The sequence below is a fragment of the Scyliorhinus torazame genome, chromosome 5 (assembly GCF_047496885.1).
Source record: "Scyliorhinus torazame isolate Kashiwa2021f chromosome 5, sScyTor2.1, whole genome shotgun sequence".
NCBI lineage: Eukaryota > Metazoa > Chordata > Chondrichthyes > Carcharhiniformes > Scyliorhinidae > Scyliorhinus > Scyliorhinus torazame.
Genome location: NC_092711.1, coordinates 257,736,650 through 257,764,263, shown reverse-complemented (window position 1 = coordinate 257,764,263; position 27,614 = coordinate 257,736,650).

Below are 27,614 nucleotides of genomic sequence, written 5' to 3'. Positions count from 1 at the left end.
GGAAATGTGGCTGAAGTAGTTATAATAGGAAACAAAGAAATGGCAGAGGAACTGAATAGTTACTTTGCATTAGTCTTCACGGTGGAAGATAACAGTGGGATGCCAGAGCTCCAGGAGAATCAGGGGGCAGAGGTGAGCGTAGTGGCCATCACTAAGGAGAAGGTTCTGGGGAAAATGAAAGGTCTGAAGGTGGATAATTTACCTGGATCAGATGCACTGCACACCAGGGTTCTAAAAGAGATAGCTGAGGAGATTGTGGAGGCTTTGGTGGTGGTCTTTCAGGAATCACTGGAGGCAGGAAGGATCCCAGAGGACTGGAAAGTGGTTAATGTAACACTGCTGTTTAAGGCGAAGGTTCTGGGGAAACTGAAAGGCCTGAAGGTGGATAAATCACCTGGACCAGATGGACTACGTGCCATACAGCTCATTTAAATGTGTATTTTCCAGATTCACCCAATGCTCAGGATTCAACGACCGTGCCTGGGAGACCTCGCCAGGCACCGTTTACTAATGGTCCACATAAACCTGGACATGGCACAAAAACATCTGTAGGGGGGAGGAGGGGGGGTGGCCTGAAAAGGGTGGAGGGGGGTAAATTGGGGCAGACTTCCAGAATGGCATCCCAACCTGCAGGAAAATCTCTCTAAGTGTGGCATTGGTGAAGAGAATCTCCCTGAGGCAATAAAAAAATAGCAAAGTACCTTTGAATAGCGCGGTGTTTCCCGCAAGCGCCAAGAAACACCTCACTGAACAGGCAATTCAGCGGACTTTAACTCGAGTCCGCTGAATCACAACCTAGATTTCTATTATTCCTCATGGCAGGCAACTGGGAACAACCCCCTCCCACCCACCCCCAGCCCCGGGAATTCTTTGGTGCAAGTAACTTACAGTCAGAGGTCCAGCAGACAGAGAGAACCGTGTGAATGAACTATTGTACTTTAAAATTCTGCCTAAATTACAGCTTAATTTTGAAGTAATTTGACGATTCATTTAAGTGCACAGTTTCTAATCTATAAACAGGAAGGTTTCTGGGCACCATGTTGAAATATAATTTGTAAATTATCTAAATGTCACCGATTCACATCTGAAGAAAGGTTACCTCATTGAAGGACAGGATTATTAATGGGATGTAATTTTGATCTGTCTGATTCATTGATCTACCATTTCAGAAATCAGACTTAGAAAAGAGCAATCTAATTTTGCCAGCTTATTTCAACTCAGTGTGCCTGGACCCTAATTAAAGACTTTGGTATGCTACAGCCAGCCAGTGTTGAGCCCACTTAGCATAACTCATTCAAAAAGAGGCTAAAGAGTAAGAAAGTTCATCAATTGGAGTGCAAATACTGAAACACTTATCTTCCATTAATGGAGCTTGATAATTGCCAGCTAACATGCAGAGTGAATCAGTATAGATTCAATGACCTCTCATAGTGCAGTCAAAAGTACAGAAATGCAGCCATCTATCTGCAGTGACACTGACAACCCACTGAATCAATTAAAAGTTATGTTTTGAAAAAATCCTGGGCTGGTTTCTCCGCATTCCGACGCCGAAATCGCATCTGGCGGCGGGGCGGTGAATCCACTTCTGTGCACTGAATCGGAACAGGTGCCAGTTCCCCTATTCTCCAGGCCCCAAAAAGCGGAGTGCACGGAGAGTACGTCGGGCCGCGTATCACCTACCTGCAGCCATTGCTAGAGACCCGCTTCGCGATTCTCCGCCCAGGACCGGGCGAAGTTCCGACGGCGTGCACCACTCATGGTCCTGCCGGTCAGGATACTAGCGTGGTGGCTGCGGACTCATCCGCGGCCGCCATGGTCAGGTGTGAGCAGATCGGAGGGCAGGTGGGGCCTCATATGAGCTAGGGGTATTTTTGGGCGGGCAGTCAGAGTCAGGTGCGCAGCCGAACGGGGGCCTACTTGGGAAGTCCAGCTCCATGGTCTGAGTCCGCCATGGAATATGTGGCCGTTTCATGCCAGTTGTTATGTCGTAAAGGGCCTCAGTTTTTATGACGGCATGGGGACATAGTCCCAAAAACAGACAATCCAGCCCCCGTCTTTAAAAATTCAATACTGTGTCATGATATGCAGATGTGCAGATAATGATATACAGACAGGCACAGACAGGCAGCTAATGAACACAGAGAACAGGACATGACCAATGAGCAGGCAGGACACTCAGGGGTGGTATCTCACTATAAAAGGCATGAGGCACTCACACCCCGCCTCTTTCCACTGATGAACATCTACAGAGTGAGTCAGGGTGTATGTACAGTATCATACCTCCAGCACGTGGCTAAGAACTAGTCTGGTTCAGTCAGACAGAGTAACCACACTTAGGTTAGCAGAGAGTTGAACTCATAGAGAACTGTGCTAACTGTGCTACTGGTTCAATAAATCAGATTGAACTAACTTCAAGGTCTGGAGTCTCTTTTGGTTAAAGCTGCATCCAGTTGCAGCCTGTGTTATCCCAGAGTACATAACACAACATGCTACCAGGAGACTGCTTAATCTAGGTGGTTTACCTCAGTCCATTCCGTGATGACCAGCGAATGTATCCCGGCACCATGGAGAAGATTCAGGCTCCTCACCAGCTCAGGACCTCCGGCAATCTCAGTGCCAACTGGTGGACATTCAAGCAAAAGTTTCTGCTGTACATCGAAGCTTCAGACCTCGTGGGTGCGTCTGATGCAAGGAAGAGCGTGCTTCTCCTCTCAACAGCGGGTGATCAAGCCATCGAACTCTTTACACTTCACCGAAGGCCAGGACAAGCCAATCTTTCACACCATCCTGGACAAGTTTGACAGTCACTGTGAAGAGGATACCAATGAAATCTGCGAGCACTACATATTCAAACAGCGTCTACAAGGTATAGATGAATCTTTCAACTCCTTCTTAACTAACCTCTGCCTGCTAGTACTGTCCTGCAACTTTGGTGATATTGTTGACTACATGGTCAGAGACCAAATCGTTTTTGGAGTTCACTCTGATCCTCTGAGAGAGCAGCTACTGAAAATCAAACATATGACCCTGCCAGTCGCGATTGAAACATGCACAGTGCATGAGCACGCCAAGAATCGCTATGCCCAGTACAAATCGGCTGAAAATGAGAAACTTGCCTCCCATGAGGCAGAGAGAGTGTGCAGCCCATCTCCTGGATGCAGCGCCTCAGCATTGATGAAAGCGGCCATTTTGCGCGCTTTTCCTGGGGCCCCACGCATGCGTGATGCGAACGGGATAACGAAGCGGCCGACACCCGCACTGCGCATGTGCAATGATGCGGAGCGTCAGGACGCCAACGCCATGACGTGCTCGAACTGCGGCAACACACACCTAAAGAAACACTGCCCTGCAAGAGGCAGGCGATGTTTAAACAGCCTTGTGCAGGTTTGCAACAGACAGACCCTCGGCGATTGTGGCAAGGACTAAACAACATAACGGGCTACAAAGCGAAGCCGAGCAGTATCTCTGGCAGCAGCGCACCTCTCCCCGATGAACTCAATGCATTCTATGCTCGGTTCGAGCAGGTAACCAACAATCTGCTGTCGAGTGCCCCAGCAGCCCATACCTTACCCATACCCACCATCACAGGTTCCGAGGTCAGATCGGCCTTCCTGAAAGTGAACCCTCGGAAGACATGCACTCAGAGCCTGCGCGGACCAGCTAGCAGAGGTATTCACGGACATCTTTAACCTGTCCCTACTCCACTCCGAGGTCCCCACCTGTTTCAAGAAGACTACCATTATAGTGGTGCCAAAGAAGAACCAGGCAACCGTGCCTCAATGACTACCGTCCGGTGGCCCTGACTTCAGTCATAATGAAGTGCTTCGAGAGGTTGATTATGAAGCGCATCACCTCCATACTCCCAGAACAACTTGATCCACTGCAATTCGCATACCGTCGCAACTGGTCCACAGCAGATGCCATTTCCCTAGCCCTACACTCATCCCTAGGGCATCTCAACAACAAGGACTCCAACATCAGACTCCTATTTATTGACTACAGCTCCGCCTTCAACACCATAATCCCAGCCAAGCTCATATCAAAGCTCCAAAACCTAGGACGTGGCTCCCCACTCTGCAACTGGATCATCGATTTTCTGACCAACAGACCACAATCAGTAAGAATGAACAACAAAACCTCCTCCACAATAGTCCTCAACACCGGGGCCCCGCAAGGCTGCGTACTTAGTCCCCTACTCTTTTCCGTGTACACACACGACTGCGTGGCAAAATTTGGTTCCAACTCCATCTCCAAGTTTGCTGACGATACGACCATAGTGGTCCGGATCTCGAATAACGACGAGTCAGAATACAGAAGGGAGATGGAGAACCTAGTGGAGTGGTGTAGCGACAACAATCTCTCCCTCAATGCCAGCAAAACTAAAGAGCTGGTCATTGACTTCAGGAAGCAAAGTACTGTACACACCCCTGTCAGCATCAACGGGGCCGAGGTGGAGATGGTTAGCAGTTTGAAATTCCGAGGGGTGCACATCTCCAAACATCTGTCCTGGTCCACCCACGTCGACGCTACAACCAAGAAAGCACAACAGCGCCTATACTTCCTCAGGAAACTAAGGAAATTCAGCATGTCCACATTAACCTTTACCAACTTTTACAGATGCACCATACAAAGCATCCTATCTGGCTTCATCACAGCCTGGTATGGCAACTGCTCAGCCCAGGACCGCAAGAAACTTCAGAGAGTCGTGAACACCACCCAGTCGATCACACGAACCTGCCTCCCATCCAATGACTCCATTTACACCTTCCGCTGTCTGGGGAAAGCGGGCAGCATAATCAAAGACTCCACCCACCAGGCTTACTCACTCTTCCAACTTCTTCCATCGGACAGGAGATACAGAAGTCTGAGAACACGCACGAACAGACTCAAAAACAGCTTCTTCCCCACTGTCACCAGACTCCTAAATGACCCTCTTATGGACTGACCTCATTATCACTACACGCTGTATGCTTCATCCGATGCCGGTGCTCATGTAGTTACATTGTATACCTTGTGTTGCCCTATTATGTATTTTCATTTATTGTCTTTTCTTCCCATGTACTTAACGATCTGTTGAGCTACTCGCAGAAAAATACTTTTCACTGTACCTCGGTACACGTGACAATAAACAAATCCAATCCAATCCAATCCACCGGTCAGGCTTCCAATCCGCCTGTCAAGGTGCCGTCGTCCCCACCACCATCAGGAGACTGGATTTATGAACATTTGTTTTGTTTGCTATGTTCTGTTTTCTCACATTAGACAGCTGTCTTCACATGTAAATACGTTCACATATGCTACCGCTTGTAAATATGTTAATATCTGCCACCACATGTAAGTACGTTCCCATGTGCCAACAAAACATTAAAGAAAAGGGAAGATGTCATGATATGCAGACATGCAGATAATGATATACAGACAGACACAGACAGGCAGCTAATGAACACAGAGAACAGGACATGACCAATGAGCAGGCAGGACACTCAGGGGTGGTATCTCACTATAAGAGGCACGAGGCACTCACACTCCACCTCTTTCCATTGATGAACATCTACAGAGTGAGTCAGGGTGAATGTACAGTATCACACCTCCAGCACGTGGCTAAAAGCTAGTCTGGTTCAGTCAGACCTAGTAACCACACTTAGGATCGCAGAGAGTCGAACTCATAGAAAACTGCTAACTGTGCTACTGGTTCAATAAATCAGATTGAACTAACTTCAAGGTCTGGAGTATCTTTTGATTAAAGCTGCATCCAGTTGCAGCCTGTGTTATCCCAGAGCACAGAACACAGCATACTGTACTAATATTGCTCAGAAACATGGAGGGAAAACAATATCTCCCCCACCTCCCCTTCTCAAGAAGTCTCTTCCTGCAGGCCCCAACAACCTTCCTACGCCCCCCACTCAACAACTCCCAGTTCTCCCCGCATCATTCAAAACCTTTCTTCCCTCCTCCCTCACTCAACAACTCTCTCCCCTCCTCCCTCACTCAACAACGCTCTCCCCTGCTCCCTCACTCAAAAACTCTCCCCCCACTCAACAACTGTCTCTCCTGCTCCCCATTCAAGACTTTTCCCCTGCTCTGTCACACAACAACAGTCTCTATTCCTCTCTGACTCTACAAGTCTCTCCCCTGCCCACTCAAAAACGCTCACCCCTCCACCCTCACTCAGCAACTCTCTCCCCTACTCCACCACTCACCTCACCGACTGTCTCTCCTCCTCCACCAGTCAACAGCCCACTCCCCTCCTCACCAATCAACACTCTCTCCCCTCCTCCCTCACTCAACAAATCCCCTCCCGCTCACTTAACAACTCTCTCCCCTCCTCCTTCACTCAACAGCTCTCTCCCCTCCTCCCAAACAACAAGTCTCTTCCCTCCTCCCTCACTCAACATCTCTCTCCCCTCCTCCCAACTCAACAACTCTCTCCCCTCCTCCCCAATCAACAAATCTCTCCGCCTCCTCCCTCACTGAACAACTCCCACTCCCTCCCTCACTCAACAACTCTCTCCCCTCCTCCCCCACTCAACAACTCTCTCCCCTCCTCCCTCACTCAACAACTCTCTCCCTTCCTCCCTCACTCAACAACTCTCTCCCCTGCTCCCCCACTCAATAACTCTCTTCACCCTCACTTAACAACTCTCTGCCCTCCTCCCTCACTCAACAATGCTCTGCCCTTCTCCCTCACTCAACAACTCTCTCCCCTAATCCCCACTCAGCAACTCTCTCCCCTCCTCAACAACTCACACCCCTCATCCCCAATCAACAACTCTCTCCCCTCCTCCCCAACACCACTCTCTCCCCTCCTCCCTCACTTAACTACTCTCTCCCCTCCTGCCTCACTCAACTACTCTCTCCCCTCCTCCCCAATCAACATTCCCTCTCTTCCTCTCTCACTCAACAACTCTCTCCCCTGCTCCCCCACTCAATAACTCTCCTCACCCTCACTTAACAACTCTCTGCCCTCCTCCCTCACTCAACAATGCTCTGCCCTTCTCCCTCACTCAACAACTCTCTCCCCTCATCCCCACTCAGCAACTCTCTCCCCTCCTCCTCACTCGACAACATTCTCCGCTCCTCCCTCACTCAACAACTCTCTCCCCTCCTCCCCAATCAACAACTCTCTCCCTGGCTCCCTCACTCAACATCTCCCCTGCTCCCTCACTCAACAACTCCCCTCCCCCTCACTCAACAACTCTCTCCCCTACTCCCCAATCAACAACTTGCTCCCCTCCTCCCTCAATGAACAACTCACTCCCCTCCTCCCCAATCAACAACTCTCTTCTCTCCTCCCTCACTCAACAACTCTCTCCCCTCCTCCCAACTCAACAACTCTCTCCCCTCCTCCGCAATCAATAACTCTCGCCACCTCCTCCCTCACTGAACAACTCCCGCTCCCTCCATTGCTCAACAACTCTCTCCCCTCCACCCCGTCTCAACAACTCTCTCCTCTCATCCCTCACTCAACAACTCACTCCCCTCCTCAACAACTCTCTCCCCTCCTCCCCAATCAACACTCTCTCCCCACCACCCTCACTAAAAACTCGATCCCCTCCTACCCCAATCAACACTCTCTCCCCACCACCCTCACTAAAAACTCGACCCCCTCCTACCCCAATCAACACTCTCTCCACCCCTCCCTAAACAACAACTCTCTTCCCTCCTCCCTCACTCACCAACTCTCTCCCCTCTTCCCTCACTTAACAACTCTCTTCCCTCCCCCCCACTCAACAACTCTCTCCCCTCCTCCCTCACTCAACAACTCTCTTCACTCCTCCCTCATTCAACAACTTTCTCCCCTTCCCCTCACTCAACAACTCCCTCCCCTCCCCCTCACTCAACAACTCTCTCCCCTCCTCCCCAATCAACAACTCTCTCCCCTCCTCCCCACTTAACAACTCTTTCCCCTGCTCCCTCACTCAACAACTCTCCCCCCACCCCAATCAACAACTCTCTCCCCTCCTCCCTCACTCAAATCTCTCCCCTCCTCCCTCACTCAACAACTCTCTCCCCTCCTCAACAACTCTTTCCCCTCCTCCCCAATCAACATTCTCTTCCCTCCTCCCCAATCACCACTCTCTCCCCAGCACCCTCACTAAACACTCGATCCCCTCCTACCCCAATCAACACTCTCTCCACCCCTCCCTAATCAACAACTCGCTACCCTCCTCCCTGACTCACCAACTCTCTTCCCTCCCCCCCACTCAACAACTCTCTCCCCTCCTCCCTCACTCAACAACTCTCTTCACTCCTCCCTCACTCAACAACTCTCTCCCCGCCCCCTCACTCAACAACCGTCTCCCCTCTCCCTCACTGAACAACTCTCTGTCCTCCTTCCCTATCAACAACTCTCTCCCCTGCTCCCTCACTCAACAACTCTCCCCCCCACCCCAATCAACAACTCTCTCCCCTCCTCCCTCACTCAACTCTCTCCCCTCCTCCTTCACTCAACAACTCTCTTCCCTCCTCCCCAATCAACACTCTCTCCCCTCCTCCCACACTCAATAACTCTCTCCCCTGCTCCCTCACTCAAGAACTCTCTCCCCTCCTGCCTCACGCAACAACTCTCTCCCCGCCTCCCCAATCAACACTCTCTCCCCTCCTCCCTCACTCAACAACTCTCTTCCCTGCTCCCTCACTCAACCACTCCCTCCCCTGCTCCCGCACTCAATAACTCTCCTCCCCCTCACTTAACAACTCTCTGCCTTTCTCCCTCAATCAACAACCGTCTCCCCTCGTCCCTCACTGAACAACTCTCTGTCCTCCTCCCCATCAACAACTCTCTCCCCTCCTCCTTTACCCAACAACTCTCTCCCCTCCTCCTTTACTCAACAGCCCTCTCCCCTCCTCCCTCACTCAACACCTCTCTCCCCTCCACCCCAATCAACAACTCTCTCCCCTCCTCCCTCACTCAACAACTCTCTCCCCTCCTCCTTTACTCAACAACTCTCTTCCCTCCTCCCTCACTCAACAACTCTCTCCCCTACTCCCAACTCAACAACTCGCTCCGCCCTCACCAATCAACAACTCTCTCCCCTCCTCCCTCATTCAACCAATCTCTCCACACCTCCCCCACTCAACAACCCTCTCCCCTCCTCCCCCACTTAACAACACTCTCCCCTACAGCACTTAACAACTCTCTCCCCTCCTTGCTCCCTCAACAAATCTCTCCCCTCCTCCCCAATCACCACTCTCTCCCCTCCTCCCCAATTAACAACTCTCCCCCCTCCTCCCCAATCACTACTCTGTCCCCACCTCCCTCACTCAAAACTCTCTCCCCTCCTCCCACACTCATCAACTCGCTCCCCTCCTCCCTCACTCAACATCTCTCTCCCCTCCTCCCCAATCAACAACTCTCTCCTCTCCTCCCACACTCAACAACTCTCTCCCCTCCTCCCCAATGAACAACTCTCTCCCCTCCTCCCCAATGAACAACTCTCTCCCCTCCTCCCCAATGAACAACTCTCTCCCCTCCTCCTCAATCAACAAGTCGCTCATCTCCTCCCTCAATGAACTACTCTTTGCCCTCCTCCCCTATCAACAACACTCTCCCCTCCTCCACAATCAAAAACCTCTCTCCCCTCCTCCCTCACTCAACAACTCTCTCTCCTCCTCCCTCACTCAACAACTCTCTCCCTTCCTCCCAATTCAACAACTCTCTCACCTCCTCCCCCACTCAACAACACTCTCACCTCCTCCCCCACTCAACAGCTCTCTCCCCACCTCCCTCGCTAAACAAATCACTCCCATCCTCCCCCAATCAACACGCTCGCCACCACTCCCCAATCAATAACTCTCACCCCCCACCCCAATCAACAACTCTCTCCCCTCCTCCCCGAATCAACAACTCTCTCCCCCCCACCCCAATGAACAACTCTCTCTCCACATCCCCAATCAACAACTCAATCCCCTCTCCCCCGAATCAACATCCCTCTACCCCTCCACCGCAATCAACAACTCTGTCCCCCCTTCCCAATCAAGAACTCTCTCCCCTCCTCCCTCACTCAACAACTCTCCCCCCTCCTCTCCAATCAACAACTCTCTCCCCTCCTCCCCACTCAACACACTCTCCGCTCCCGCCCAATGAACAAGTCTCTCCCCTCTCCCCAATCAAGAACTCCCTCCCCTCATCCCTCACTCAACAATTCTCCCCCCCTCCTCCCCAATCAACAACTCTCTCCCCCCCTCCCCAATCAGTAACTCTCTCCCCTCCTCCGTCACGAAACAACTCTCTCCCCTCCTCCCCAATCAATAACTCTCTCCACTACTCCCCACTCAACAACGCTCTTCCCTCCTCCCACTCAAGAAGTCGCTCATCTCCTCCCTCACTGAACAACTGTTTGCCCTCCTCCCCTATCAACGACTCTCTCCCCTCCTCCCCAATCAAAAACTCTCTCCCCTCCTCCCTCACTGAACAACTCTCTCCCCTCCTCCCTCACTCAACAAGTCTCTCCACTCCTCCTTTACTCAATAGCTCTCTCCCCTCCTCCCCTATCAACGACTCTCTCCCCTCCTCTAAATCAAAAACTCTCTCCCCTACTCCCTCACTCAACAACTCTCTCCCCTCCTCCTTTACTCAACAGCTCTCTCCCCTCCTCCTCAATCAACAACTATCTCCCCTGCTCACTCACTGAACAACTCTCTCCCCTCCTCCTTTACTCAACAGCTTTCTCCATTCCTACCCAATCAACAACTCTCTCCCCCTCCTCTCTCACTCACCAACTCTCTCACCTCCTCCCCCACTCAACAACACTCTCACCTCCTCCCCCACTCAACAACTCTCTCCCCTACCGCAGTTAACAACTCTCTCCCCTCCTCCCTCACTGAAATCCCTTCCCTACTCCCTCACTCAACAACTCTTCCCCCTCCTCCCCATTCAACAACTCTGTCCCCCTCCCCAATCAATAACTCTCTCCCCTCCTCCCCACTCAACAACTCTCTCCCCTCCTCCCCACTCAACAACTCTCTCCCCTCCTCCCCACTCAACAACTCTCTCCCCTCCTCCCCACTCAACAACTCTCTCCCCTCCTCCCTCACTCAACAACTCTTTACAATCCTCCCCACTCAAGAACTCGCTCATCTCCTCCCTCACTGAACAACTCTTTGCCCTCCTCCACTATCAACGACTCTCTCCCCTCCTCCCAATCAAAAACTCTCTCCCCATCTCCCTCACTGAACAATTCTCTCCCCTCCTCCTTTACTCAACAGCTCTCTCCCCTCCTCCTCAATCAACAACTATCTCCCCTGCTCACTCACTGAACAACTCTCTCCCCTCCTCCTTTACTCAACAGCTTTCTCCACTCCTACCCAATCAACAACTCTCTCCCCCTCCTCTCTCACTCACCAATTCTCTCACCTCCTCCCCCACTCAACAACACTCTCACCTCCTCCCCCACTCAACAACTCTTCCCCCTCCTCCCCAATTAACAACTCTGTCCCTCCCATCCTAATCAATAACTCTCTCCCCTCCTCCCTCACTCAACAACTCTCTCCCCTCCTCCCCAATGAACAACTCTCTCCCCACTCCCCAATCAATAACACCTTCCCTCTTCTCCCTCACTCAACAACTCTATCCGCTCCTCCCTAATCAATATCTCTCTCCCCACCTCCACAATCAGTAACTCTCCCCCCTCCTCCATCACTCAACATCTCTCTCCCCTCCTCCCCAATCAATAACTCTCTCCCCTCCTCCCCCAATCAACAACTCTCTCCCCTCCTCCTCAGTCAACAAGTCGCTCATCTCCTCCCTCACTGAACAACTCTTTGCCATCCTCGCCTATCAACAACTCTCTCCCCTCCTCTCCAATCAAAATCTCTCTCCCCTCCTCTCTCACTCAGCAACTCTCTCCCCTCCTCCCTCACTGAACAACTATCTCCCCTCCTCCCTCACTCAAGAACTCTCTCCCCTCCACCGCAATCAACAACTCTCTCCCCTCCTCCCCGAATCAAAAACTCTCCCCCCCACCCCAATGAACAACTCTCTCTCCACCTCCCCAATCAACAACTCTCTCCCCTCCTCCCCGAACCAACAACTCTCTCTCCCACCGCAATCAACAGCTCTCTCCCTCCTCCCTCACTGAAATCCCTCCCATCCTCCCTCACTCAACAACTCTTCCCCCTCCTCCCCAATCAATAACTCTGTCCCCCCTCCCCAATCAATAACTCTCTCCCATCCTCCCTCACTCAACAACTCTCTCCCCTCCTCTCCAATCAACAACTCTCTCCCCTCCTCCCCACTCAACATGCTCTCCCCTCCTCCCTGAATCAACAACACTCTCTCCCCCACCGCAATCAACAACTCCCTCCCTCCTCCCTCACTGAAATCCCTCCCCTCACTCAACAACTCTCCCCCCTCATGCCTCACTCAACAACTCTCCCCCCACCTCCCCAATCAACAACATTCTCCCCCCTCCCCATTCAGTAACTCTCTCCCCTCCTCCGTCACTAAACAACTCTCTCCCCTCCTCCCCAATCAATAACTCTCTCCCCTCCTCCCTCACTGAACAACTCCCCTCCTCCCCACTCAACAACTCTCTCCCCTCCTCCCCCAATCAACAACTCTCTCCCCTCCTCCTCAGTCAACAAGTCGCTCATCTCCTCCCTCACTGAACAACTCTTTGCCATCCTCGCCTATCAACAACTCTCTCCCCTCCTCTCCAATCAAAATCTCTCTCCCCTCCTCTCTCACTCAGCAACTCTCTCCCCTCCTCCCTCACTGAACAACTACCTCCGCTCCTCCCTCACTCAAGAACTCTCTCCCCTCCACCGCAATCAACAACTCTCTCCCCTCCTCCCCGAATCAAAAACTCTCCCCCCCCACCCCAATGAACAACTCTCTCTCCACCTCCCCAATCAACAACTCTCTCCCCTCCTCCCCGAACCAACAACTCTCTCTCCCACCGCAATCAACAGCTCTCTCCCTCCCCCCTCACTGAAATCCCTCCCATCCTCCCTCACTCAACAACTCTTCCCCCTCCTCCCCAATCAATAACTCTGTCCCCCCTCCCCAATCAATAACTCTCTCCCCTCCTCCCTCACTCAAGAACTCTCTCCCCTCCTCTCCAATCAACAACTCTCTCCCCTCCTCCCCACTCAACATGCTCTCCCCTCCTCCCTGAATCAACAACTCTCTCTCCCCCACCGCAATCAACAACTCCCTCCCTCCTCCCTCACTGAAATCCCTCCCCTCACTCAACAACTCTCCCCCCTCCTCCCTCACTCAACAACTCTCCCCCCACCTCCCCAATCAACAACATTCTCCCCCCTCCCCATTCAGTAACTCTCTCCCCTCCTCCGTCACTAAGCAACTCTCTTCCCTCCTCCCCAATCAATAACTCTCTCCCCTCCTCCCCAATCAACAACTCTCTCCCCCTCCTCCCTCACTCACCAACTCTCTCACCTCCTCCCACACTCAACAACACTCTAACCTCCTTCCCCACTCAACAGCTCTCTCCCCCACTGCACTTAACAACTCTCTCCCCTCCTCCCTCACTCAACAGCTCTCTCCCCACCTCCCTCGCTAAACAAATCACTTCCATCCTCCCCCAATCAACACGCTCGCCACCACTCCCCAATCAACAACTCTCTCCCCCCCAACCCCAATGAACATCTCTCTCCCCTCTCCCCAATCAATAACTCCCTCACCTCCTCCCTCACTCAACAACTCTCCCCCCTTCTCCACAATCAACAACTTTCTCCCCCCTCCCCAATCAACAACTCTCTCCCCTCCTCCCTCACTCAACAACTCTCTCCCATCCTCCCTCACTCAACAGCCCTCCCCCTCCACCGCAATCAACAACTCTCTCCCCTCCTCCCTCACTAAACAACACTCTCCCCTCCACCTTTACTCAACAACTCTCTTCCCTCCTCCCTCACTCAACAACTCTCTCCACTCGTCCCAATTCAACAACTCTCTCCCCCCTCCCCAATCAACAACTCTCTCCCCTCCTCCCTCACTCAATAACTCTCTCCACTCCTCCCCCACTCAACAGCTCTCTCCCCTCCTCCCCCACTGAACAACTCTCTCCTCTCATCCCCCACTCAACAACTCTCTCCCCTACTGCACTTAACAACTCTCTCCCCTACCGCACTTAACAACTCTCTCCCCTCCATCCTCACTCAACAACTCTCTCCCCTCCTCCCCTACTCAACAACTCTCTCCCCTACTCCCCAATCACTACTCTCTCCCCTCCTCCCAAATTAACAACTCTACCCCCTCCTCCCCAATCACCACTCTGTCCCCACCTCCCTCACTCAGAACTCTCTCCCCTCCTCCCACACTCAACAACACTCTCCCCTCCTCCCCAATCAACAACTCTCTTCCCTCATCCCCAATGAACAACTCTCTCCCCCACTCCCCAATCAACAACTATCTCCCCCCCCCACCCCAAGCAACAACACTATCCCCTTCTCACTCACTCAACAACTCTTTCCCTTCCTCCCAAATCAACAACTCTCTTCCCCCCCTCCCCAATCAATAACTCTCTCCCCTCCTCCCTCACTCAACAACTCTCTCCCCTCCTCCCCAATCAACAACTCTCTTCCCTCCTCCTCACTCAACACTCTCTCCCCTCCTCCCCAATGAACAACTCTCTCCTCCCTCCCCAATCAATAACTCCCTCCCCTCCTCCCTCACTCAACAACTCTCTCCCCTCCTCCCCAATCAATAACTCCCTCCCCTCCTCCCCAATCAACAACTCTCTCCCCTCCTCCCTCACTCAACAACTATCTCCCCTCCTCCCTCACTGAAGAACTCTCTCCCCTCCACCGCAATCAACAACTCTCTCCCCTCCTCCCCGAATCAAAAACTCTCCCCCCCACCCCAATGAACAACTCTCTCTCCACCTCCCCAATCAACAACTCTCTCCCCTCCTCCCCGAACCAACAACTCTCTCTCCCACCGCAATCAACAGCTCTCTCCCTCCTCCCTCACTGAAATCCCTCCCATCCTCCCTCACTCAACAACTCTTCCCCCTCCTCCCCAATCAATAACTCTGTCCCCCCTCCCCAATCAATAACTCTCTCCCATCCTCCCTCACTCAACAACTCTCTCCCCTCCTCTCCAATCAACAACTCTCTCCCCTCCTCCCCACTCAACATGCTCTCCCCTCCTCCCTGAATCAACAACACTCTCTCCCCCACCGCAATCAACAACTCCCTCCCTCCTCCCTCACTGAAATCCCTCCCCTCACTCAACAACTCTCCCCCCTCCTCCCTCACTCAACAACTCTCCCCCCACCTCCCCAATCAACAACATTCTCCCCCCTCCCCATTCAGTAACTCTCTCCCCTCCTCCGTCACTAAACAACTCTCTCCCCTCCTCCCCAATCAATAACTCTCTCCCCTCCTCCCTCACTGAACAACTCCCCTCCTCCCCACTCAACAACTCTCTCCCCTCCTCCCCCAATCAACAACTCTCTCCCCTCCTCCTCAGTCAACAAGTCGCTCATCTCCTCCCTCACTGAACAACTCTTTGCCATCCTCGCCTATGAACAACTCTCTCCCCTCCTCTCCAATCAAAATCTCTCTCCCCTCCTCTCTCACTCAGCAACTCTCTCCCCTCCTCCCTCACTGAACAACTATCTCCGCTCCTCCCTCACTCAAGAACTCTCTCCCCTCCACCGCAATCAACAACTCTCTCCCCTCCTCCCCGAATCAAAAACTCTCCCCCCCCACCCCAATGAACAACTCTCTCTCCACCTCCCCAATCAACAACTCTCTCCCCTCCTCCCCGAACCAACAACTCTCTCTCCCACCGCAATCAACAGCTCTCTCCCTCCTCCCTCACTGAAATCCCTCCCATCCTCCCTCACTCAACAACTCTTCCCCCTCCTCCCCAATCAATAACTCTGTCCCCCCTCCCCAATCAATAACTCTCTCCCCTCCTCCCTCACTCAAGAACTCTCTCCCCTCCTCTCCAATCAACAACTCTCTCCCCTCCTCCCCACTCAACATGCTCTCCCCTCCTCCCTGAATCAACAACTCTCTCTCCCCCACCGCAATCAACAACTCCCTCCCTCCTCCCTCACTGAAATCCCTCCCCTCACTCAACAACTCTCCCCCCTCCTCCCTCACTCAACAACTCTCCCCCCACCTCCCCAATCAACAACATTCTCCCCCCTCCCCATTCAGTAACTCTCTCCCCTCCTCCGTCACTAAGCAACTCTCTTCCCTCCTCCCCAATCAATAACTCTCTCCCCTCCTCCCCAATCAACAACTCTCTCCCCCTCCTCCCTCACTCACCAACTCTCTCACCTCCTCCCACACTCAACAACACTCTAACCTCCTTCCCCACTCAACAGCTCTCTCCCCCACTGCACTTAACAACTCTCTCCCCTCCTCCCTCACTCAACAGCTCTCTCCCCACCTCCCTCGCTAAACAAATCACTTCCATCCTCCCCCAATCAACACGCTCGCCACCACTCCCCAATCAACAACTCTCTCCCCCCCAACCCCAATGAACATCTCTCTCCCCTCTCCCCAATCAATAACTCCCTCACCTCCTCCCTCACTCAACAACTCTCCCCCCTTCTCCACAATCAACAACTCTCTCCCCCCTCCCCAATCAACAACTCTCTCCCCTCCTCCCTCACTCAACAACTCTCTCCCATCCTCCCTCACTCAACAGCCCTCCCCCTCCACCGCAATCAACAACTCTCTCCCCTCCTCCCTCACTAAACAACACTCTCCCCTCCTCCTTTACTCAACAACTCTCTTCCCTTCTCCCTCACTCAACAACTATCTCCCCTCCTCCCAATTCAACAACTCTCTCCCCCCTCCCCAATCAACAACTCTCTCCCCTCTTCCCTCACTCAACAATTCTCTCCACTCCTCCCCCACTCAACAACTCTCTCCCCTCCTTCCCACTCAACAACTCTCTCCCCTCCTTCCCCACTCCTTCCCCACTCAACAACTCTCTCCCCTACCGCACTTAACTTTCTCCCCCACCGCACTTAACAACTCTCTCCCCTCCTTCGTCACTCAATAACTCTGTCCCCTCCTCCCCAATCACCACTCACTCCCCTCCTCCCCTATTAACAACTCTCCCCCCTCCTCCCCAATCACCACTCTGTCCCCACCTCCCTCACTCAGATCTCCATCCCCTCCTCCCACACTCAACAACTCTCTCCCCTCCTCCCCCAATCAACACGCACTCCACCACTCCACAATCAATAACTCTCTCCCCCCACCCCAATCAACAACTCTCTCCCCTCCTCCCTCACTCAACAACTCTCTCCCCTCCACCTTTACTCAACAACTCTCTTCTCTCCTCCCTCACTCAACAACTCTCTCCACTCGTCCCAATTCAACAACTCTCTCCCCCCTCCCCAATCAACAACTCTCTCCCCTCCTCCCTCACTCAATAACTCTCTCCACTCCTCCCCCACTCAACAGCTCTCTCCCCTCCTCCCCCACTGAACAACTCTCTCCTCTCATCCCCCACTCAACAACTCTCTCCCCTACTGCACTTAACAACTCTCTCCCCTACCGCACTTAACAACTCTCTCCCCTCCATCCTCACTCAACAACTCTCTCCCCTCCTCCCCTACTCAACAACTCTCTCCCCTACTCCCCAATCACTACTCTCTCCCCTCCTCCCAAATTAACAACTCTACCCCCTCCTCCCCAATCACCACTCTGTCCCCACCTCCCTCACTCAGAACTCTCTCCCCTCCTCCCACACTCAACAACACTCTCCCCTCCTCCCCAATCAACAACTCTCTTCCCTCCTCCCCAATGAACAACTCTCTCCCCCACTCCCCAATCAACAACTATCTCCCCCCCCACCCCAAGCAACAACACTATCCCCTTCTCACTCACTCAACAACTCTTTCCCTTCCTCCCAAATCAACAACTCTCTTCCCCCCCTCCCCAATCAATAACTCTCTCCCCTCCTCCCTCACTCAACAACTCTCTCCCCTCCTCCCCAATCAACAACTCTCTTCCCTCCTCCTCACTCAACACTCTCTCCCCTCCTCCCCAATGAACAACTCTCTCCTCCCTCCCCAATCAATAACTCCCTCCCCTCCTCCCTCACTCAACAACTCTCTCCCCTCCTCCCCAATCAATAACTCCCTCCCCTCCTCCCCAATCAACAACTCTCTCCCCTCCTCCCTCACTCAACAACTCTCTTCCCTCCTGCCCACTCAACACACTCTCCCCTCCTCCCCAATGAACAACTCTCTCCCCCATCCCAATCAATAACTCCCTCCCCTCCTCCCTCACTCAACAACTCTCTCCCCTCCTCCCCAATCAATAACTCCCTCCCCTCCTCCCCAATGAACAACTCTCTCCCCTCCTCCCTCACTCAACAACTCTCCCCCCTCCTCCCCAATCAACAACTCTCTCCCCTCCTCCCCTATCAATATGGGCAGCATGTGGCGCAGCGGTTAGCAGTGGGACTGCGGCGCTGAGGACCCGGGTTCAAATCCTGGCCCTGGGTCACTGTCCGTGTGGAGTTTGCACACTCTCCCATGTCTGCGTGGGTTTCACCCCCACAACCAAAGATGTGCAGGGTAGGTGGATTGGCCACTCTAAATTGCCCCTTAATTGGAAAAATTATTTTAGAGGGCAGCACGGTAGCATAGTGATTAGCACAATTGCTTCACAGCTCCAGGGTCCCAGGTTCGATTCCGGCTTGGGTCACTGTCTGTGCGGAGTCTGCACATCCTCCCCGTGTGTGCGTGGGTTTCCTCCGGGTGCTCCGGTTTCCTCCCACAGTCCAAAGATGTGCAGGTTAGCTGGATTGGCCATGATAAATTGCCCTTAGTGTTGGTTGAGTGGGGTTATTGGGTTATGGGGATAGGGGGGGGTGGGTTTGGGTAGGGTGCTCTTTCCAAGAGCCGGTGCAGACTCGATGGGCCAAATGGCCTCCTTCTGCACTGTAAATTCTACGAAATAACTCTCTCCCCTCCTCCCTCTCTCAACAACTCTTTCTCCTCCTCCCCAATCAACAACTCTCTTCCCTCCTCCCCACTCAACACTCTCTCCCCCCCTCCCCAATCAATAACTCTCTCCCCTCCTCCCTCTCTCAACAACTTTCTCCCCTCCTCCCCAATCAACAACTATCTCCCCTCCTCCCTTGCTCAACAACTCTCTCCCCTCCTCCCCAATCAACAACTCTCTTCCATCCTCCCTCACTCAACTCCTCTATCCCCTCCTCACTTTACTCAACAAATCTGTTCCCTCATTCCCCCTACTCAAGAAGCCTCTCCGGTCTAGACAACAACTGTCCCCCCTCCTCCCCCACTCATTAACTCTCTCTGCTCCACCTGCACTGAACAAATCTCTCTCCTCCACCTCCCAATAAACAATTCATAGATCGTAGAATTTACATTGCAGATGGAGGCCATGCGGCCCATCGAGTCTGCACCGGCTCTTACAAAGAGCACCCTACTTAAGCCAGTAACCCCACCGAACCATTTTGTTTGACACTAAGGGGCAATTTAGCATGGCCAATCCACCTAACCTGCATATCTTTGGTCTGTGGGAGGTAACTGGAGCATTCGGAGGAAACCCATGCAGACACGGGGAGGAAGCCCAGACAGTCACCCGCACCGGAATTGGACCTGGGACCCTGGAGCTGTGAGTCAACAGTGCTAACCACTGTGACATCATGCCGACTCCACCATCCTCTGCCCGCTTAACATTTCTCTCCCCTCCAACCCCCACTCAACAACTCTCTCCCCGCCTACCAACCACTCATAATCTCCTTCCTCTCCCCCCACTCAACAACTCTCTCCCCGCCTTCCATTCACTCATAATCTCCTTCCTCTCCCCCCACTCAACAACTCTCTCCCCACCTACCAACCACTCATAATCTCCTTCCTCTCCCCCAACTCAACAACTTTCTCCCTTCCACCCCCCCCCCATTGAAAAACTCTCTCCCCTCCAATCCCCCACTAAATAAATCTCTCCCCTCCTCCGCCTGCTCAACAACTCCCCCATTCTGGGCTGGATTCTCCGGTCGCCAATGCCGAAATCACGTTCAGTGAACAGCCGGAGAATCCATATTCCCGCCGAAAATGGGGTGGCGGCGCTTTTGCGATGCTGTGCCCCCTCCAAAGCGGCGTACTCGTAGAGTATGCCGCACCATGTATTGACGGCCTCAGGCCATTGCCTAGGTCCCGCCCCCCGATGCTGCGCCCCCACCCAGCCGAGTTCCCAACGCCGTGGGACACGTGAGGTCTCATCCATCGGGAATTCGGCGTAGTGGGTGCGGACTCAGTTCAGCGCTGCCACAGTGGGAGGGGAAGGCCGATCCGCGATCCGGGGGAGACACATTCGGGGCTGGGAGCACTGTGGTGGGGGGGGGGGGTTTGGAGCGCGCAAAAGGGGTGGACTATTTCGTGGGCCGGGTGCGCGAGCGGCCTCCGCCATGCCTCCACAATGCACATGCGCGGCCATGGACCCGGCAATTCTCCAGGCCTTATCGGCAGCTAGAGCTGGCTGCTCTACGCTGCCTCCCTGCTAGCCACCAACAAAACAGGGAATTGATGGCCGTTTTGCGCCAGTTTCTTTGGCATAAGACGCCATCGTTCCCAAGCCGACATTGGGAAATCCAGAATTGGAGAATCCAGCCCCCTAACTCTCCCCCTTCCTCCTCCCCTTTTCTTCATATTCTCATTTTACCTCTGTGCTAGTTTCAAAATCAGGGATGGTCAGCACATCATTTCCTTTGTGTATTTCATCGTCAGACTCTGAAATTGTGTCCAGGAAAGATAAAACCCCTTCTGGACTCATAATCCTCACACTAATAAAATAAATCAGTACTTATAAGTGGTCTACTTCATATCTCAGAGGTATCTGCTGCTAACAAGCTTTTGTTTCAATCTGCACAATTTCAAATCCCTGATACCGACCCTGACAATCAAAATCTAAATGATCAAAGTGAAACACTCCACTATGTGTAACTCTGAGTATATTCAAATAACTGCAAGGAATAAATCAGTACCAACAGTATCAGGAACAAAGGTTAACGATTTCCTGTGTGAGTTATTCCAAGACAATCATAAAAGCACTCAAATATTTACATTTCCACAAGGAACAGCAGCAAGAAGAACGCTTCCCAAATGTGGACAATGATTCATATGCATCAATGTTTTCAGATGTCTCACTATTTGTTTTATTGTCAATATGAAATTACAAAATAATACAGTTCCCAGCCAAAAATAATCCTTTTATTTCTGCTGGTTGATATGGGTCAGCATTTTTCCTTTCTCCTCATGTCCGAATATCCAAAGGAAATACAAAGGAAATAAAAACTTAAAACACTGGAAATACTCAGCAGTTCTAGCAGCATCTGTGGAGAGGGAAACAGCGAATGAGGGTGAACCCCACGAGAGACCCAAATCGGGTTCAGCACCAGGCCGATCGCAAGTCACCCGATTCACTCCGCCAGATCATGATATTTAAATAAGCCATTAGGGTTGATGCACAATCAATAACTACTAAAACGAGGTTGTATACAACTGAAGGCTTTAATAAGCTAGAACTGTTCCCCAGCAGCTCAGGTACAGAATGAGGGCTGCTGGGACGGCACGGGTTCTTATACCCCGACTATCAGGGCAGAGCTACTATACTATACAGCCAATGGTAAACCCCTAGGTTTGACCAATGGTACTTCAGCCTCTCAGGTACCGTAATACCTGATAATACACATTCACCCCCTGTGAAAAAGAGTCCAGCGGGGGTGGTGGCCAATAACAACAAAATGTAACAGCATGGTATGATCAGATATGGAGGTACCATGATACCTCCTTACAGCGAATATTTACAAGCATGGCGGATATTCATTCATTAAAATGAATCAATCAGTCGGCCGGGTGCCCTGGTCGTCCTCTGGGATCGTCTGAGCCTCGGTGGTGATTCCGGTGGGGGCCCGGGCGTCTGCGACTCCGGGAGCGTGGTTTCGGCCTCCATGGCAGCTTCGTCACACCTAGACGGCGCTGGTGGGAAAAACGGCTGACCTGGGAAGGGGGCACCTGTAGGGGGCGTCGGTGGGTGGGGGGCCCTAGGCAGGGGCGGCAGGAGGACTGATCCTCCTGTAAGGTGCTGCGGTGAAGGGGAGGGTGGGACTGGTGGCTGGGATGTACGTGGGATTCGGCGGGCGCCAGGTCCCGTATGGAGACTGTATCTTGTCGGCCATCATGGAACGCCACGTAGGCGTACTGGGGATTAGCGTGCAGCAGATGGACTCTCTCGACCAACGGGTCCGACTTGTGCGCTCGCACGTGTTTTCGGAGCAGGATGGGTCCGGGTGCTGCCAGCCATGTCGGGAGCGAGGTCCCGGAGGAGGACTTCCTGGGGAAGACAAGGAGACGTTCGTGAGGTGTCTGAATGGTGGTCGAATAAAGCAGTGACCGGATGGCGTGGAGGGCCTCCGGGAGGACTTCCTGCCAGCAGGAGACTGGGAGGTTCCTGGACCGTAGGGCCAGAAGAACGGTCTTCCAGACCGTTCCATTCTCCCTCTCTATCTGTCCGTTTCCCCGGGGGTTATAACTGGTCGTCCTGCTCGAGGCAATGCCCTTGCTGAGCAGGAATTGACGCAGTTCGTCGCTCATAAAGGAGGACCCCCTATCACTGTGTATGAACGCGGGGAAACCGAACAGTACAAAAATGCTATGTAGGGCCTTGATGACGGTGGTTGCGGTCATGTCGGGGGAGGGGATGGCGAATGGGAACCGGGAGTACTCGTCAATCACGTTCTGGAAGTACGTGTTGCGGTCAGTGGAGGGGAGGGGGCCTTTGAAGTCCATGCTGAGGCGTTCAAAGGGACGGGACGTCTTAATCAGGTGCGCCCTCTCTGGTCGGTAGAAGTGCGGTTTGCACTCCGCGCAGATTTGGCAGTCCCTGGTGGCTGTCCTGACCTCCTCGATGGAGTAGGGCAGGTTGCGGGTTTTAACAAAATGGAAAAAGCAAGTGACCCCTGGGTGGCAGAGGGCCTCGTGGAGGGCTCGGTGGCGGTCCACTTGTGCGGTAGCACATGTGCCGTGGGACAGGGCATCAGGAGGCTCGTTTAGCTTCCCGGGACGATACAAGATCTCGTAGTTATAGGTGGAGAGTTCTATCCTCCACCGCAAGATCTTGTCGTTTTTTTTATCTTGCCCCGCTGTGCATTATTGAACATGAAAAGCAACCGACCGTTGGTCAGTGAGGAGAGTGAATCTCCTGCCGGCCAGGTAATGCCTCCAATGTCGCACAGCTTCTACTATTGCCTGGGCCTCCTTTTTGACTGAGGAGTGGCGGATTTCGGAAGCATAGAGGGTACGGGAGAAGAAGGCCACGGGCCTGCCCGCTTGGTTGAGGGTGGCCGCCAGTGCTACGTCGGACGCATCGCTCTCGACCTGGAAGGGGAGGGACTCATCGATGGCATGCATCGTGGCCTTTGCAATGTCTGCTTTGATGCGGCTGAAGGCCTGGCGGGCCTCTATCGACAGAGGGAAAGTTGTGGATTGGATCAGGGGACGGGCCTTGTCTGCGTAGTTGGTGACCCATTGGGCGTAGTAACTGAAAAATCCTAGGCAGCGCTTCAGGGCCTTAGGGCAGTGGGGGAGGGGGAACTCCATAAGGGGGCGCATGCATTCAGGGTCGGGGCCTATAACTCCATTTTGCACTACGTAGCCGAGAATGACTAGACGGTCGGTGCTAAGCACGCATCTATCCTTATTGTATGTTAGGTTAAGGATTTTAGTGGTCTGGAGAAATGTTCGGAGGTTTGTTTATTGACAGGTGGTTAGCACTCCTGCCTTACAGCGCCAGGGACCCGGGTTCAATTCTGGCCTTGGGTGACTGTCTGTGTGGAGTTTGCACTTTGTCCCCGTGTCTGCGTGGGTTTCCTCTGGGTACTCCGGTTTCCTCCCACAGTCCAAAGATGTGCAGGATAGGTGGATTGACCATGTTAAAATTGTTCCTTAGTTATCCAAAGGTTTAGGTGGGGCTACTGAGTTACGGGGCTAGTTAGGGGACCTGATCCTAGGTGAGGCGTTCTTTCAGAGGGTCAGTGCAGGCTCGATGGGCCGAATGGTCTCCTTCTACACTGGAAGGATTCTATGGTTCTATGACATCCCTGCTCCTGTACTCAAACCTTCTCACTATGAAGGCCAACAAACCTTCTGTACCACCTACTGCCCCTTCATGCTTACTTTCAGAGACTGGTATACAGGGACACCAAGGTCTCATTGCACATTCCTCTCTCTCAATTTATAGCCATTCAGATAATTATCTGCCTTCCTGTTTTTGCTACCAAGGTCGATAGCCTATTTATCCACATAATACTGCATCTGCCATGCATTTTCTCACTCACTCAATTTGTCCAAATCACACAGAACCATCTCAGCATCCTCCTCACAACTCACCCTCCACATTTGTGTCATCTGTAAATTTGGAGAAATTACATTTAGTTCCCTCATCTAAATCATTAATATATATTGTGAATAACTGAGGTCCTAGCACTGATCCCTGTGGTACCCTACATGATCTCATTGAATGGCAGAGAAGGCTCGAAGGACCAGATGGCCTACTCCTGCTCCTAGTTCTTATGTTCTTATGTTATCCGACCGACTAGTCTATATTTCCGCGATTTCCCTCTATTTCCCTTTTTAAATAGCAGGGTTACATTATCTACCCTCCAATCTGTAGGTACTGTTCCAGAGTCTATAGAATCCTGGAAGATGACCACCAATGCATCCGCTATTTCCAGGGCCACTTCTTTAAGAACTCTGGCATGTAGATTATCAGGCCTTGAGGATCGGCTGGAGCAGCAGTTGGATACACTGAGGAGCATGCAGATGGTGGAAAGTGCCCAAAACAGGAGTTTTAGAGATGTGGTCATGTCCAAAATGCAGCTAGATGGATGATCTCCAAAAGGGGCAGACAGCCAGTGCAGGAATCCCCTATGACTGTCCCCATCACTAACAAGTATACCATTTGAATACTGTTGGGGGGTATGGCCTATCAGGGGAAAACAACAACAGCAGCCAGAGCAGTGGCAGCATGGCTGTTGTTCTGCAGGGAGGGTCAAAACATAGAAGAGCAATGGTTATAGGGGACTCTATAGTCAGGGACAGATCGGCGCTTCTGTAGACGTGAAAGAAACTCCAGGATCGTATGTTGCCTCCCTGGTGCCAGGGTCAAGGATGTCTCTGAATGGGCATGGGGCTGCTGCCTCAAGGCACCGAGGTCCCAGATTCGATCCCGGCTCTGGGTCACTGTCCGTGTGGAGTTTGCACATTCTCCCCGTGTTTGCGTTTGTTTCGCCCCCAAAGATGTGCAGGCCAAGTGGATTGGCCACGCTAAATTGCCCCTTAATTGGAAAAAATGAATTGGGTACTCTAAATTTATAAAAAGAAAAAAAAAGAATGGGTATGCGGCATTCTCAAGGGGGAGGGTGATAAGGCAGAGGTCCAGGTACTCATTGGTACCAATCGCATAGGTAGAAAGAGGGATGAGGTCTTGCATCAAGTATTCAGGGAATTAGGTCATAGACTAAAAAGCAGGACCTCTCGGGTTGTAGTCTGGATTACTCCCAGTGCCACGTGCTAGCGAGTACAGAAATAGGAGAATAGCGCAGATGAACGTGTGGCTTAAGAGTTGGTGCAGGAAGGGGGGTTTAGATTCCAGGACCATTTCTGGGCAAGGTGGGACCTGTACAAGTGGGATGGTTGACATTTGAATCAAAGCAGGACTAGCATCCTTGCTGGCGGGTTTGCTAGTGCTGTTGGTAGAAGCTTAAACTGACTCAGTGGAGGAGGGAACGCAGACTGTTAGCAGTATAGGGATACAGCATAACACAGCAAGGCAATCAAGTCAGAGGGAATACAATAATAGTAAGTTTCAAGAGAATAAGACAAGGCTGGGTGGTTTCTACTTTTAAAGCAGGAGTAGTACAAGTAAAACGGATGAGTTAAGGGCGAGCATTGATATGTGGAATTGTGATAGGTTGCCATCATGGAGACACGGTTGAGGAAGGGGTAGAATTGGGAACGCAACATCCTGGGATAGAGAATCTTCAGCCGAAACAGAGGAGGGGGTAAAAGAGGAGGAGGTATTGCATTATTAGTTAAGGAGTCAGTTACTACGGTAAGGAGAGATGATAACTTGGAGGGGGCATCAAATGAAGCTTTGTGGGTAGAGCTGAGGAACAAAAAAGGACAGCCACATTGCTAGGTGTTTATTATACACCCCCAGATAGTCAGTGGGAAATTGAAGAGCAATACGTGCGCAATTCGCAGAGGTTTGTAAAAATAACAATAGAGTAGTTATATTAGGTGATTTCAACTTTCCCAACATTCATTAGCTTAGTCACTGTGTTAAGGGCTTAGATGGAGTGGAGTTCTTAAAATATATACAGGAGAATGTTCCAGCTCATTATGTAGGGGACCCAACAAGGACGGTGGATTACTGACCTAATTTTAAATGAATGAAGCTGGACAAGTAGTTGATGTGTTGGTGGAGTAGCATTTTGGTGATAGCGACCACAACATGGTACAATTTACGTTTGTTATGGACAAAGCAATGGACAAGCTACAAAAAAATGTTGCGTATTGGGGAGAGTGGATTTTAGTAAAATAGGGCAGGACCTGGCCAAGGTAGATGGGAAAGAGTTACTTGTGGGGAAATCTACATAAGTGCAGTGAGAGGCATTCAAAAAGAAAATAGGGAGGGTACAGGCCCAACATGATCCCCCTTGGGCACTAGGAAGGAGTAACAAGCCCCGAGAACCATAGATAACCAGAGGCATTCAGGATGCGATGAGAAGGAAAAGAGAGACTTTTAGCAAGTACAAGGGGAGCAAATCAATGGAGGCTGAAAGTGCAGGATGGAGTTTAAGAAAGCAATAGGGGTGCAAAGAGGGAATTTGAGAAAACTCTGGCTTGTTAAAGTAGGGAAAATCCCAAGATATTCTATAAGTAAATTAATGAGAAGAAGATAACTAGAGAAAGAGTAGGGCTCGTTAGGAACTAACAGGGAAATCTGTGGGTGGAGCCAAAGGACATTGGTAGCATGAATACTTCAATATGTCTTCATCCAAGAGAATGAGGAGGTAGATAGAGAAATCAGGGAAAGAGACTGTGAGGTTCTTGAGCAAATTGTCATACAAGGTATTGGAGGTGTTGGCAAGCTTAAAAGTGGACAAATCTCCAGGCCTGGATGAATTGTGTCCCAGGATGATGTGGAAAGTGAGAGAGGAGATTGCACCGGCTCTGACCCAAATTTTTTATTCCTCTCTTGCCTCAGGGAGGTGCCAGAGGACTGGAGAACAGCTAAATAAAACCTATTTAAGAAAGGTTGTAGAGATAAGGCAGGGACCTACAGAGTCGCATGTCAGTGGTAAGTAAACTATTGGAGAAAATTTTGAAGCAGAGAATCTATCCCCACTTGGAGAGGCAAGGTTTGATCAGGAATAGTCAACATGGCTTTGTCAGAGGGAGGTCATGCCTAACAAATTGTGACCAAGTGTGTAGATGAGGGTAGTGCAAGCGATGTAGTTTACATGGATTTCAGCAAAGCCTTTGACAAGGTCGCACATGGGAGACTTATAAAGAAGGCAAATGCACATGGGATTTAGGGTAACTTGATAACTGGATTCAAAATTGGCTTAGCCACAAGAGACA